Here is a 14,941-nt window from a genome sequence, read left to right on the forward strand (position 1 = left end):
GATAAACATTCGGTGTTTGGTAGGTAAAGGTCTTGGAGAAAGAATTCTTTCTCCATAAATCCTTTTTCAACTTTCCTTAACCCTCTTATTGAGATTTTAAATGTGTGTATGGTGGGGTCTAGAAATCTAAACCTTTCCCTCCAATTTTGATATGTTTCATGTTTTGAGGTCATATGAAACTATTCACTTCATGAAAGTTAATGATTCCACTTCCTACATGGGGAATTCTACTTTTACTCAAATTTTGGTGGAAACTAACACTTCCAAGCCTCTTCATGAATATGTGGTTTTGATTGTAGGGAAAAGGCCTTGGATTGATCCTCTTGATTATAAGGATCTCCCTTTAATATGTAAACGATTCTTCTCCATCCATAAACTTAGCTACAAATCTCCCTCTTTCTTGATGGAATGGCTTTGCTACTTGTTGCAAGAGTGCTAATGAAGATTACTTGACTATTAAATGCCATTGATTTTATGTTCGATGTCTCTTCTCAGGATGATGATGTTTCCTTAGCTTCCAATGCAACTCTAACATGCTCTTCAGGCCCTATTGACAATCCTCTTTCCTCAATCCCATAACCCACTTTGCCTTTGGATTAGCTCCAAATTACTAATTTGGTAGAATCCCACCTTCTACCTTTTCATTTTATAGTTCTTTCTTCACAAGTGGATGGGGTAATTTCCCTCACTTCCTCTTGTTTAAATAATTTGGAAGAAAATATCTCATGGATTGTTGTTAGGAGGAAGAAAGGTATTCCTAAATAATTACCCCTAATTCATATTAGTGAGTTGGGTGAGAGTTTTTTCCATACAAGGATTGATATTGCCTAAGAAGGACCCCAAGGGTCCTAAATCTATAATTTGTTTGTAGCTATTTTAGGTAGCTTGGTTGCAATTGTTCTTCACTTTGTTGGTTGTGTTGTTCTATTGTTTCTATCTAGCTTAATCCTATCTTGTTTTGCCTTATGAAATTTTTTGCAAATTATTGAAACCCTTTTTTATTTCTTATTATAATAAAAAAACGTATGTCAAGCATTGAAACTAAGAATCAACTATAATTTTGTAAAGAGACATATTCTTCAAAAATAATAAAAACAAAAGGATAATGATGAGTGAGTACATTTTTAATAGGAAGTTATAAGATTCAACTAAGAAGAAATATAAATTAAAAATATAATTCATTTGAAAATGGTAATGAAAATTTGTTTGGTCTAGAAAATGATCATAAATATCATAAATGCATTACCAAGTTAAACTCATTAAGAAATGCCAATTATAGTATATCCCCTCCTCAAACTGGTTGGATACATAGGATGTAAGGAATTGGAGGTAAGGGTATAGATAACATCATGGTAAGAATTATGTTGATGTAAAAATTGTCAAGGATAAATACCATGTAAACCATAAGTATATGATACATGTGAAAATTTACATTGTATAAAGCAATAAAAGAACGTAAAGCAATAGGTAACATTATACCATGTAAGATGTGATCAATGATAATAACAATATGTAAGATACTAATCAAAATATGTGAAGATGAAGGTACATGAAATAGTTAAGTGATAGGATCTTATACAATGATGTGACAATGAATAGTAAAAATAAATTAATGACACATGTATAGAGTAACACATTCGATAACTACTCCTTGTGTTGTTGCATTTATAGTCAATAATGATATTTTTATAAATGTATGATAGCAACTAGATCTTTCATTAGTTTTCTTAAGTAGATAAATGAAAAAACACTTTGTTCTAAATGAGGAAGTGGTATAGAAGGCACCTACCTAGTTAGTGTTGGGAGAATTAAGAACCCCTATTGGAGATGACTAATATAATATGATAAATAAATATAAGAGTATGTGAAAAATAAAAAACAATATTAACCAATCATCTACAATCAACCTTCCAATTTCTATTTTATAAAACAAATTATTTATCCAAAGAGATAATATTAATGCACCCACACAAGAAGATAATAGATACGTTATCATGGAATAGTAATTGTTTATTTGTCCAACCAACAATAAGATTACCAGGAATAAAAAAACTATATATTAATTGTACGATGATGTTAAATTGTCACACATATAAGCAACTTTGAAGTCTTCACATAGATAATCACAATGTATAATTATCTACTATTGCACACTTGGAACCAATAGTTGCATGCTAAATGTCGTTAGTGTATACATGTCTTTTAGTATTGTCACCACCACTATATGGGTAAGAGTGGAGGGGACATTTTTAACCTTCAAACATAGGTAGTCAAATTAGGTTAATTTCATATTAATCTTAAACTCGCAAGCCTCCAGGATCTAATGGCGAGGCTCATTTGATCATATAAGATCATTTTTTAATCTTCCCCCACAAAAATACTATTGTGAATACCCCAAAACGATCCTTTTTACTTAACCTTTTTCAAACACAAGACTTGTAAAAACATTCACAAATTTGTAAACCCTAAATCCCAAATCTAGATTTTCAAAACTTACATAATATATCTCATTTTTTGAAATGTTTAAAATCTCTCTACCGTTGCCATGGTTTGAAATTTGCATCAAATCTACTCAACCAACAATTAAATAAAAATATGGATCTTTCACTCCCTTCAACTACAATCATCGCTTTAATGACATTTCTTAGAAAATTATTTAGGTTTGTCAAACAATTTCTTACATAACCTTATGAGATAAAAAAACGTGCATAGAAGCTTACAATATAACTAAGACATACCACAAAATAACATATGATATACCTTGATAAAACCATTAAGAAAGAAAAATATAACGACCAAAACATTTATAATTAATTCATTATTACCAGTAAGAAGTTGTGGACATAGGGTCCACTCCCATATAAAAAGAACGAAACACATCAGCCCTCTGATAGGGGTCCATCACAATAAAAGGGCCATTCGAGGCCAAATCTAAAATGTTACTATTTCCCCTACAGTAACAAATCCTTTTCTAAACCATGGGCAAGGAAAAATGCTTGATGCCACCAAAACTATCTTTTAGACCTAAAACTATCAAGACTCCACATTTGTCCCTTTCTTGGAGGACCTCAAAGTCATTTGATGTTGAGGATTTTGCTTCCTCTCCTTTACTTTTATCTACCCATAATCATTTGTTAGAAACCATCATCTATTGCGTCAAACTCATTACCTAATACTACTGAATTTTTCAGCGGCACAAAAGAGCTCAATGGAGCGGGATCCAACAAAATGGGTGACTTCTGCAAAGATTGGGAGTCCACCATGGAACCAACATCAGGTTGGGCATCAGATAGAATTGACGGACAAGCACTAGATGAAGTAGGGAAGTAAGCCTTGGTGTTTACAAGAGGATCATGGTATTGATTTAAGTGTTAAGAGGATTTGAGAGGAAAAGTTCGACCCTCCTGGTCACTAAAAGTTTGACCCTCTTGTACCACTTCTAATGGCCTACCAAATCCATGCCCAAGAGAAAAATAATAAAAAGATCGGACTTTGAAGCCATTCAAATAAAAAAATATCAATGAATCAATTGAAACATAAAATCAAACTTAAAATATTAAAACATCAGACATGAGGTTGGAAATCAGAACTTCATTAGGAAAACATATCAGGTTAGAGAATTCATAAAATGTATGAAATCTAAATCTATATATACCACATGTGTTTGATGCTATCTTAATTGTTGTTGCAAGTGATCAAATGTAGGAACTCTTGCTAGCAATATCAAGGTTTAAGCATGTGGGGTGTAGGAGAAACAACTTTAGCATGGTAGAGATCAACACATGGAAGTTACTCAAAGGAAAAGATTTCACAAGAGACACCAAGTGGAGAAGGAATTTTCGGTCTATTCCAAACTCCACCACCTCAACATCAGGTTCAAGGAGTTGTTCTTTGCATATCAAAGCAAATCTTAGTTGAGTCTTACTTGAAATCGTCCATCATTCTTGCATTCCTAATGTTAGTCTAGTATCCCTAAACCCTCGAACTTTTTTCTTTTTTTTTTTAAAATCGTCATTAGTAGTAGTAGGAAAAGAACTTCATTGCATATCATTCGTAAGACTAGCTTGTGATCAAGAATTTTGTCTCCTAAAAGAACAATTGTGTAAATCCCCCTTGTGATTCCAACAAATCACATCAAATCACTAAGTCAGTCTACATATAAGGTCAAGACCTAACAATCAGAACCTTTGAGTCACCTCGTATGATCACGAAGCTTAACATAAGAGGATATTTTGTTCAAGAGAGGATAAGATACTTAGTATTTTATTATGTGTTTGAAGGTGTCATAAAAAACACATCAACAATGGGGAAGTGCAAGGTGTTGGGGATGAGTTAGCTTATGATGACTTTCGTGAGATTACTCCTTTGGTGCCCAGGTTTGAGTTCTTTGAAGGGAAATTATTAAAAGAGTTGTCCAAGTCTTTGCTATATTGGATTGTTCTTCCTAGAATTGAGTTTGAAGAAGTTTCCTATATAGGCACATCTAGTAGTTCAACGGTGCTTGGAGTAGATGGCATTGCAAATCTTCTAGCTTAACTTGGGACCTTGAGATCTTACTTAATTTCAATTTGGATCAGCATGGTATTTTTGGGGCTAAGTTAATATGTATTGTCCTTTCAGCAAGCCCTAGGATGGAAACCCTTGTGCTTGGGTGGATTGAATGAAAACCCAATTCCATATACTAGGAGAATTTATTACAAGATTCATATTTGAACTTCATTGTGAAATTGGTGAAGTCTTCTTTGAAGACCAATTCTATAGGGCATGAAAGAGTTATTTAGTATTGTGAAGATATGATATCAATCGGTATGAACTTTTTCTTATTGATGAACAAGCTATTGGTTGGGTAAAATAAAGTATCATTATTTGGAGGTTTGTTATCTATTCAAAGGTGGATGACTTGCATTTGTTAAGGGAAATTAAATTTGGAGGAGCTTGTATCATGGAGTTTAATTGAAGACATCGAGCTCAAATGTATAAGTAAATTTGGAGACATTGATAAACATTTGAGCCACTAGCTTTGTTAAATATTTCAGGGAGTCATGGAATATAAAGATTTACTATGGTGTGGATTTTGTGAACTATCATTTGGGTAAACATGGAGTAATCTTTGGAGATCACTACACTTCTATTGCCACCAATGAAACCTGAGGAATTGTTTTATTAAAAAGGAGTTTATTTGCAAAACTCAAAGTGATACATTTTGGTAGAGGAATTAATAATGAGCATCTTTCCTTATTCTCAAGTGAAAATCTTGAGACATTTTGAGAAAGTTCATGGTTTATGGAATCAACTTGATTAATACACTAATGGGCATTGGTTTTCTCTAGTGGGTATCATCCTTTGCCATGCTTAGTGACTAAATGGCTTTGTTGAGTGATTTATCAATTTTATCATATGCATATCAATTCCAAAACAGTCTGGAGGATTTTGTAAGGAAGTTAAGTAGCAAAACAACTTGATACACTAACCTTGAGAGGAGGGTAATGCAAAAACTTTTACAAATCATTACAACAATTACAAAAACTTAACATAAATAAACATAAATAGCATGCATACCACAACACAGTGATTTATGTGGGGAAAACCCTTTTGGGAGAAAAAATCCACAGTCCAAAAGCCACCCAATATATTATTTGGAAATCAATAACAAATTAATGTATACTTTCAGAGCAAGCTTCTTACAAGAGTACCACTAATGTGATCCAGAGGCAACTCAATAACTATCTAACTCTGATAACACATCACAATACAATAGTCATAATACAACCTCCTCTTAAAATAGGGTTGCCTCTTAGGGAAAAGAGAACACTCAAAATATCTACCATTAGATCTTGATCTAATGATAACCGACCAAGATTTACAATGATAGACTATATGTGAAATTTAATTTTGGAAGTGTTGCCCCCCCCCCCCCCCCCAAAACACACACACACACTGAGTCGCATTAGCCCCGAGATCGAGTCCGGCAAGGGGGAACCCATTGCAACCCCCAAGTTGGGGCTCTACCCCTGAACCCCCGATAGTCAGGGGCAAGCCCTCAAACCCTTGTCATCACATATCAATACTAACCTTTTATCAATAATATTTTTTATCATTACAAGGTTAAGACACAATTTTCCTAATAGATTTATTTGACAGATTGGGCAATTCTTCCTTCTTGAGTGTATTCTCAGGAGTAGTAAATGTGAGATGTGGAGGCATGGCATGAACTTTGATGAAGTTATTTATGGTCGACTTGGAATTTTAACCACTTTCTAGTTGCATCTATTGCTAAGAGAAAGTCATGGAATCAACAATAGGAGACTTAAGTGCTTGTTGTTGCCACTAAAACTTAGTTTACTAGTTTTTTGGGTATTAAGAGGGGCATTGGACTTTTTCTAAGCTTTGTGGGCATTTGGTATGCTTTTATGCTACTATTCTATGTACTCAACTACATGGTGGGTGTTCCTTGATATTGATGTGGTTAAAGAATGGTATATAAACTTAGCAGTTGTTTATATTCAAATACATTTCTTTGCAAGGTATTTCGCATTATATCTCTGTGTTCCTCGATATCAATTAGTTGCCTAAGTGTTACATCTCTATGCAAACATCAATGAACTTCTATATACTTTTAAAGGACTGAAATGTTTAATTTTATTTAAATAATTTGTGTATAAAATTGTAATAAATTTCAAAATAGTGAAATAAACTCTCTTGGTTATTCTTTTGGTGATTGATCTCACTATAAAATTACAATGCATTTTGAAATCTAAAACCTAAATCAAAATAATCAATTCATACACAATTACAAACTATTTGGCGAAAACATTTAGAGGAAAGATTGTTGAAAAATGTGTGTAAAATCCAATGGGGATAATACAGTGGTATCAGTGTTGTGCATCCTACCAGCCCGAGGAGTTATTAGTAAAAGTTAATTTTCAAATTTTCTTATGCTTAGTTGCAGTCAAGTGTTGCTCATTTTAGTGAAAAAAAATGATTTTTTTTGAAGGGCTCTTTTTAGAGGGCTTGAAAGAAGTGCAACAAAGTTTACAAAGATTTGCACAATTATATAAGCATCCTGAGTTGTTCAAAACTCTCTTTTCAATTAAAGAGAAAGCAAAAATAAAAGAGAGGGATTCTTCCACTACAAGAAATCATGACTTGGCAACAAGAATGATTTAAGAAAACAAAACTTTTGATTTCCATGCAAAGGGCCCTAAGAGCCTAATAACCTATACACATGTAAAATAGTAAATATGTTGGAGAAAGAACTACAAGTCATAGATGAAGAGACTGGAAAAGAAAATAGAAAAATTATTTAATTAGCCATCCAAACATCTCATTAGAATATTGTGCTAACGTTGAACCTATTGAAAGTTTTAGTATACTCATGCCATCATCTTAGGAGGGTTACAAGAAAATCCAGGAAGTTAAAATTGTTTCTAATGGTCATGGTGCTTCTAAAATTGAGGATGAATCTAACTCTTCATGTGCTTTTACTAATGAAGATGGGTACATTGTTGTTCATGAGATCGGAGAATATGACCTCACTAAGTCAACAAAGGAAGTTTGGACAAACAACAAAGATGATTAAACTAACTCAATTGTATTCCAATAGAGTGACACAATGGTTTGTAAGGAGAAATAATCAATTGTTGCTACAGGTGAAGGGTATACGAGTCCCTTTGTTGGTGCTTTAGAGATTATTATTGACAAACCTTGTGAAAAGATGGATTCCTTTAATGAATATATATTTGATCATAACGTTGTCCCACCATCATGAAAAATGCATGACATCATCTAGTGAGACAATTGAGTTTGATGGCGATATTGTTTCTACAGTTGAAAGCAAATCAGAAAATTTATTGTGTGATAGCCCATATCACTTTGATGAATTTGAATAGGGGCCTTTAGCATTGTAGGATTTGAAGGATCAGTTATTGGTCACCAAGGAGAAAATTGTGGAAGTACTAACAAGGGCAAATAATAGTCATAAACACATTGAAGATCTTATTTCAAAAACACATATTGAGAAGAAAAAAATAATAATTGCAAGTGGAGTCACTAACACACAACTACGCACAATGAAAGAAGCATTAAAAATATTAAATTTAATACTTGCAATTGCTCATGGATATGGATCTTACAATGAAGTTCACTAAAGACAAGGAAAAAGAGGTTGATGAACTTTTCTTATAGCTAAGCTCATTTGTCATTATATAAAGAAAAAAATTAGATAATTACTACAACCACACCTAAGGAACAAGAAGGTAATACAAGGATTATGAAGATTAAGCAATAATTGAAGGGATTGATGAAATCTATAGGTATAAAATATTGCATAATATTTCCAATTCCTTATTCTGAGGAGATTCATAATGTTGATGGAGATTAGAAGGTACAATAAGGATTTGAACTCATAAATTCTGATGATCAAACTTCACATGATAATGTAGTTGCAGCTATGGGATAGCTTCTATAATAGGTTATGTAGGCAGATAGAAGATTAGTTGCATGAGTTCTACTAAAGATAGAAGAATAGTTGCATGAGTTCTACGAAGACACCAATGAAATTTATGAAGCAAGTGCTGATTTTATGATTGTGAACAACAGTCCATTATCTTCATATTATCTTGTTCATCATGAGATGATAGATATGTTCTATGTGGATAACCTTGATAAGGGGCATTAAGCATGAGATTGTGTTTATGGATCCAAGCTACACTCTAGGTATGACTTTTCATAGTGGATTTACTTTTCCTTACTACATGAAGATTATCACAATGTGGTATGTGAAGTTTTTGTCTGCATGGATCTAACAAGAGGTTCGAATTTTCGTTGGAGTCATCTTATTGAAGGGTTGTCCATGGAAACTAAGAGATTGCCACTAAGTAAGATACTCCATATTGACAATGCATGATTTAAATTAGACATCACTCCTTTAAGGTGGTTATCAAATGAAACATACGTAATCCCCAACCTTGATATTGTTGTTTGTCATCCATTATTAACCAATGATCAAATATTTCATACCCCTAGTTGATGAGTTGGAAAATTCCATTAGTATGTAGCAGATTGGAGAATTTTCAAGATTGGTTTGAAATATTACAACGTGCACACTAATGATTGGTGGTTGTCCTATAATGTTAATCATAAAATTTTAGACTTTTGCATTGATGTTAGCAGTCAATTGCACAAGTTGGAATGCACAGGATTGTCACTTCCAACTCTTGGAGTGCGATTATTGATGTTGATGATTTTTTGTGTGATGTGTATCCTTTCACTTTAAGGATTTACGATGATTCATTAGTGGTATGTGGTATTGTGGTGGATCCAGTTGAGTTGCCTATTGGGTCAAGGCCACTGACAATTTACTTTTTGCAGTGGGCTATTATGGATTAGATCATCTTGGGTTGACGATTGACCTTTTTGACTTACCACAAGGAAGGGGGTGCTATTGTGGGTTACAAATTGATGGGGTAGATACTATTTTTGTTGATACTACTAGTTTCATCCAATGAATACTTGATGGGTATAAATGGAGATCAGAATAGTACAGTGTCAACATGGTGGAGTTACTATTTGTGTTGGTATCTATGCCTAAGGACTTTTCTAGGGGTTATTGGTAACTAATGATGATTGAAGAAACACCCCACGAGAAGTTATGGGCCTTAAAGATGATAATGTTTTTGTTGTTATCTCTCATTGAAGATCTCATATGAGTCGTTTTGAGTTACTGCAAATGGATTGGAGAGAAATTATGAGTAGAACATGGTCTCCTACTAAGTTGGTGACTTTTGGGAAGACACTTCTATCCAAGGGCATAAACAAAAAAATTATTTTGGCCAAGATTAATCCATTTTGCAGCAATTGTTTCTTTGGAAAAGTGTTGTATTTTAAAAATGCAGACTTATTCAACTACATATTTGAGAAATTCCAATCCAATCAGCACATTGTCAAGAGTTAGTTTTGGGCTTCGAATAGAGAGAATGTCAAGTTTGGCTAATCAATTTGGATGTTGGTTAGATGGTTGGGCACCAAATAGGTATAAATTCTTCTATTTAGATTGCATTTATATTGGGACAATAGATTAGATTTAAGTGACAATTGTGATGGGGAAGTGCAAAGTGTTGGGAATGTTTTAGCTTATGATGAATTTCACGATCTTACTCCTTTGGTGCCAAGATTTGGGTCCTTCAAAGGGCAATTATCTGAGGAGTTGACCGAGTCTTTGTTGTATTGGATTGGTCTTCTTATAGGTGGGTTTTAGGAGATCTCTTGTACATGTGTTTAGCAGGACAATGCTCAGAGTGGATGGTGTTTTAGATCTCCTAGGTTGATTTGGGACTCTCAAATTTTACTTGGTTTCAGTTCAGATTATCATGGTGATTTTAGGGCCGAGTTGTTATTGCTTGAGGACAAGCAATTTTTGGGAAGGGAGAACTATAATTTCCCTTTTATTTTGACCTTAGAATATTATTAAATGACTAAAGATTATAAAATATCGATAAATAAATAAATTTAATGACGACTTATTTTAATTATGTAATAAGGTCGTAAAGTAATAATTTAATTAAATATTGAATGGTCTTAAGTTTTTCAGGATCATTCGTATTTAATTAGTTTGGCATTGGACCATGGTTATTAAATGATTTTATATGTCAATAGAAAATTAATAATATCACGTTATTATTTCCCAAGGTAAAATAAAAAATTAAAAGGAGAGAAATTTGCAAAGCATTCTAGAAGTTCTTAGAGTTGGTTATAAAAGAGCAATGAAAAGCTCATTTAAGATATGCTTGGTTTATTATTTCTCTTGAAGAACTATGAGAGCTTCTGTCATTCAGTTCAACAAACCATAGGATGGAAACCCAAACGAATTTGGGTGAATTGCACAAAACCCAATTCCATCTATTAGATAGATTCATTTCAAAATTTGCATTTGAGTTTCATTATAAAATTGGCGAAGACTTCTTCTAAGACCAATTTTGAAGGTATGATAGAATTATTTAATGTAGTGAAGATTTGATATTGGTGTGATTTTTTTCCTACTCATGGACAAGCTATTGGCTGGGCAAAATAAAGTATCATTATTTGGAGGCCTATTATCTATTCAAAGGTGGACAACTTGCATTTGATATATAAATGCAATTAAATCTCAAGGAGCTTGTATCGTGGGGTTTTATTGAAGACATCAGTCTCGAATGTCTAAAGAAATCTGTACATTGATAAACATTTGAGCCGCCAGTTTTGTTAAATCTTCTAGGAAGTCGTGGAATATAAAGATTTACCATGGCACGTATTTTGTGAACCGTCGTTTGGGTAAACATGGAGTAATCTTTGGAGATCACCGCATTTCTATTGCCGTCAATGAAACCAGAAGAATCATTTTGTGAAAAGGAGTTTATTTGCAGAACTCAAAGTGGATACATTTTGGCATATGAATTAGTGACTATCATCTTTCCTTATTCCTGGGCGAAAATCTTGAAACATTCTGAGCTAGTTCAGGGCTTCTAAGGTCGACTTGAATAATGGATAAACATATTAAGAACATTAGTCAATTCTGAGTGTTTAACAATTTTAAGTCTATAAATATATTCTTAATGTGATGGGACACCTTAAGCAACATATTAAGTCTAAAAAAGGTCAATCAATTTTAAATGTTTAATATTTTTAAATTTAGAAATATAAAATGTACATGACATAAATTTTGGTGAAGTTATTTTTGATCGACTTAACATTTTAACTACTTTCCAGCTGCATGTATTGCTAAGGGGAAGTCACGGAATCGCCATTAGGAGACCCCAAGTGCTGGTTGATGCCACTAGAGTTTATTTCATGAGTTTCTTGGGTATTAAGAAGGGCGTTGGACTTTTCCTAAGCTGCGTGGGCATTTGGTATGCTTTTCTGCTACTGTTCTGTGTATTGTCGTGGTTAAACAATTGTATATACACTCAGTAGTTGTTATTTGCGTTCAGATGCATCTTCTTTTTTAGGTATTTCACATTATATCTTTGTGTTCCTCGATATCAGTTAGCTGGGAATTTTATATCTCTGTGCAAACATCAATGAACTTCTAGATATATTTATAGGACTAAAATGTTTGATTGTATTTCAGTCATTCCAGTGCAAATTTGTAATCATTTTCAAAACAGTAAAATAAAATGTCTCAGTTATTCATCTAGTGATTGATCTCAATGCAAAATTACAATGCTTTCTGAAATCTGAAACCTAAATAAAAATAATCAATTCATACAAACCCGCAAATTGCTCACAGGAAATTATTGAAAAACCTGTGTAAAATCCAGTGGGATAATACATGATATACCCAAACCTTCAAGGAACTTTACCTCATATACATTACCAAAATCAAAGTTTCTAATAATCTTTCAATTAAAAACTCAATCCTTTTTTAGACACATCATCATGTCATTTCTTACTACAAACTCCATATTTTCCTATCAATCTTTTCCTTGTACCTACAATTGATCTTCTCTAGTTGATTTCTTTACCTTTTCAATTATAGTTTTTATAAATTCTACAAACTTTTTTATTTCGACACACTCTTCTATTTATTATAGATATTTTTCAACTCTAGAACGTTTTTTGGATTATCATCATACAGTACTACAAATGACATTTTCTTGATACTCCTATTCTTTGATTTGTTATATGCAAACTCTATTTGTACTAATACCAAATCTCAATTTCTCATCTTCTCTCCCACTAAACATCCCAACAAATTTCCATAACTTAATTTTTTGTATTTGCATATAAATGATATGTTGAATTGAACTATAACATTATCTTCATCTTTTTTCATAATATCTTATAAGAAAATATCCACCAAATTTAGTATCTCTATCTAAAATCAAAGTCCTCGATAACCTAGAAATCTCACAACTAGGATAAAATATAAATTAGCTATATTTATTGTATCATTTGTCTTCTAACATGCTATGAAATGTACCATCTTAAAAAAAAAATCAACCACCATAAATATGAAATCATCACTTTTTAAAATTCTAAATAGTTCTAACACAAAATTTACAATTATATCTTTTCAAAATAAAACAACCAAAAACTAACAATGATTTATACAATCCAATATCTTGACTTCTCCCTTTACAACTTGATAGATCCTACTAGTGCCACCATTTTATCTACTCCAAAATGACCATTAGACTATACTATCTTGATTAAAAAATTCCCCTATTGAGATTGAAATACACAACTACCTTTGAATAGCATGTCATTTTGTTTTAAAATGATCAAGCCACTTGTTTCTATCTATATTTTTTAGATGCTTTCCATGTTTTTGCAAAATCAAAATTAATTTCAATAAATGCCTTGATGCATCATATCCTACTACTTTTGTTTTCTACTAAGGACATTTAGAACCTTGTTTGATTCTCTACTCTTATGGTTCAACACAACAGTGTAATTTTACATAAATTCCACCCATTTCATATATCTTTGGTATAGTTTAGTCTAACTATCTTGTCAATAGAAACAAGTCACTATATAGCCTTATTTATCTATATATTTATAATATATTCATTAATATGAACTTCATTTTTTATTTAACTTTTTTAGATTAACAAAATAAACTGAATTATATTTATTAATTATTTTTGGATTTAATTGTGTGTGAAATTTTAACATCCACGTTTTAAATCACATTCCATTATCCATCTCATCAAGATGAAAGTTCAAAGGAGATGTATGATAATTTCAAACAAGGGAGTGAAAAGAAGGAGTAAGCACGAAGAACAAGGATGAAGAGAAGAAATTAATAAAAACCAAAAATACAAGAGAAACAAGAAGATAAAAATGATATAAAACTTGCGTGCCTATTAACTCCTTAGTGAGCTGAGAAGAAAAGACACTATTAGAAAATATTAAAAAAGTAAATAAAGGAAACCAATGAGATACCTAAGATTGTTCAATAAAATAAATATGAGAAAATTAGAGAATACATGAGAATATGTAAAAATCTAAAGAAAACTCAATAAGTATACACACAAATTACAAATAAACAATGAATGATTTGAGAATTTACATTATAAATAAATATTAAATTATTAAAAGTGAGAGATGTCATGTCCCCTTTCTAGAGTGGACATCAAAGACGAAGGAGTTGGCGTATCATTGGAGTCTCGTAGGCTAGAAGAGGTTGATTGGGACTCATTCAGTGCATATAGTGATTGGATTTTGGCTTTACGAGCAGTTTGGAGCAGTTCCTAGATTTTAAGGGATATCCCTAAATTTTAGGAGGTCATGACAGTTGTCAGTCGTAAGGTTATTCAAGACCTTTCAGATGGTTTCAGTTTCAGGAGATTTGGGTGTGTTTCCTAGTTTCTAGGAGCATCCCTAGATTTTAGGGATGAGACTGCCAGTTGATCCATGATTTCCGACATCAGTCACAGACAGGTGACAGGTTCAATTTCAGGCTTTTGGTGTGTTTCAATTTTTTTGTAGCTATTTAGGTTATATTTTTAATATATTTAAATATTTCCTAAGTTAGCGTTTTAATATTTTAAATAAGGCTATGTCTATAGCCATTTCGGAGTAATAAGGGGTTTTTGGCTTCATTTGGATTCGTATGCCCATGTGTTATAGCTCGTTGGAAAGGTCTTGAACTTTTCTAAATGATTTTCACTTGCCAGGGTCCTTTTGGAGCTTGGAGTTATTTTATATTGAAAAAGTGGTGTTTTTTCTATACTTGGGTGCCCAATATTGGGAAATATGACATTATTTTAAAGCGCACTTTTCTTATATCTTTAGGGTTTGATTTGGAAGGAAAGAGATATAAGGAGAAAGAAACCTAATTTCTCATTATCTTTAACATATTGAAAACTTGTTTGATGCGATATTGCTCTGGTAGAGAAATTCTTCAATTTGGGACGCAAACCCCATGATTAGTACTGGCTGGGACATAGCCCTCAGCGATTGA

This window comes from Cryptomeria japonica, chromosome 1 (genome assembly GCF_030272615.1).
Source record: "Cryptomeria japonica chromosome 1, Sugi_1.0, whole genome shotgun sequence".
Lineage (NCBI taxonomy): Eukaryota > Viridiplantae > Streptophyta > Pinopsida > Cupressales > Cupressaceae > Cryptomeria > Cryptomeria japonica.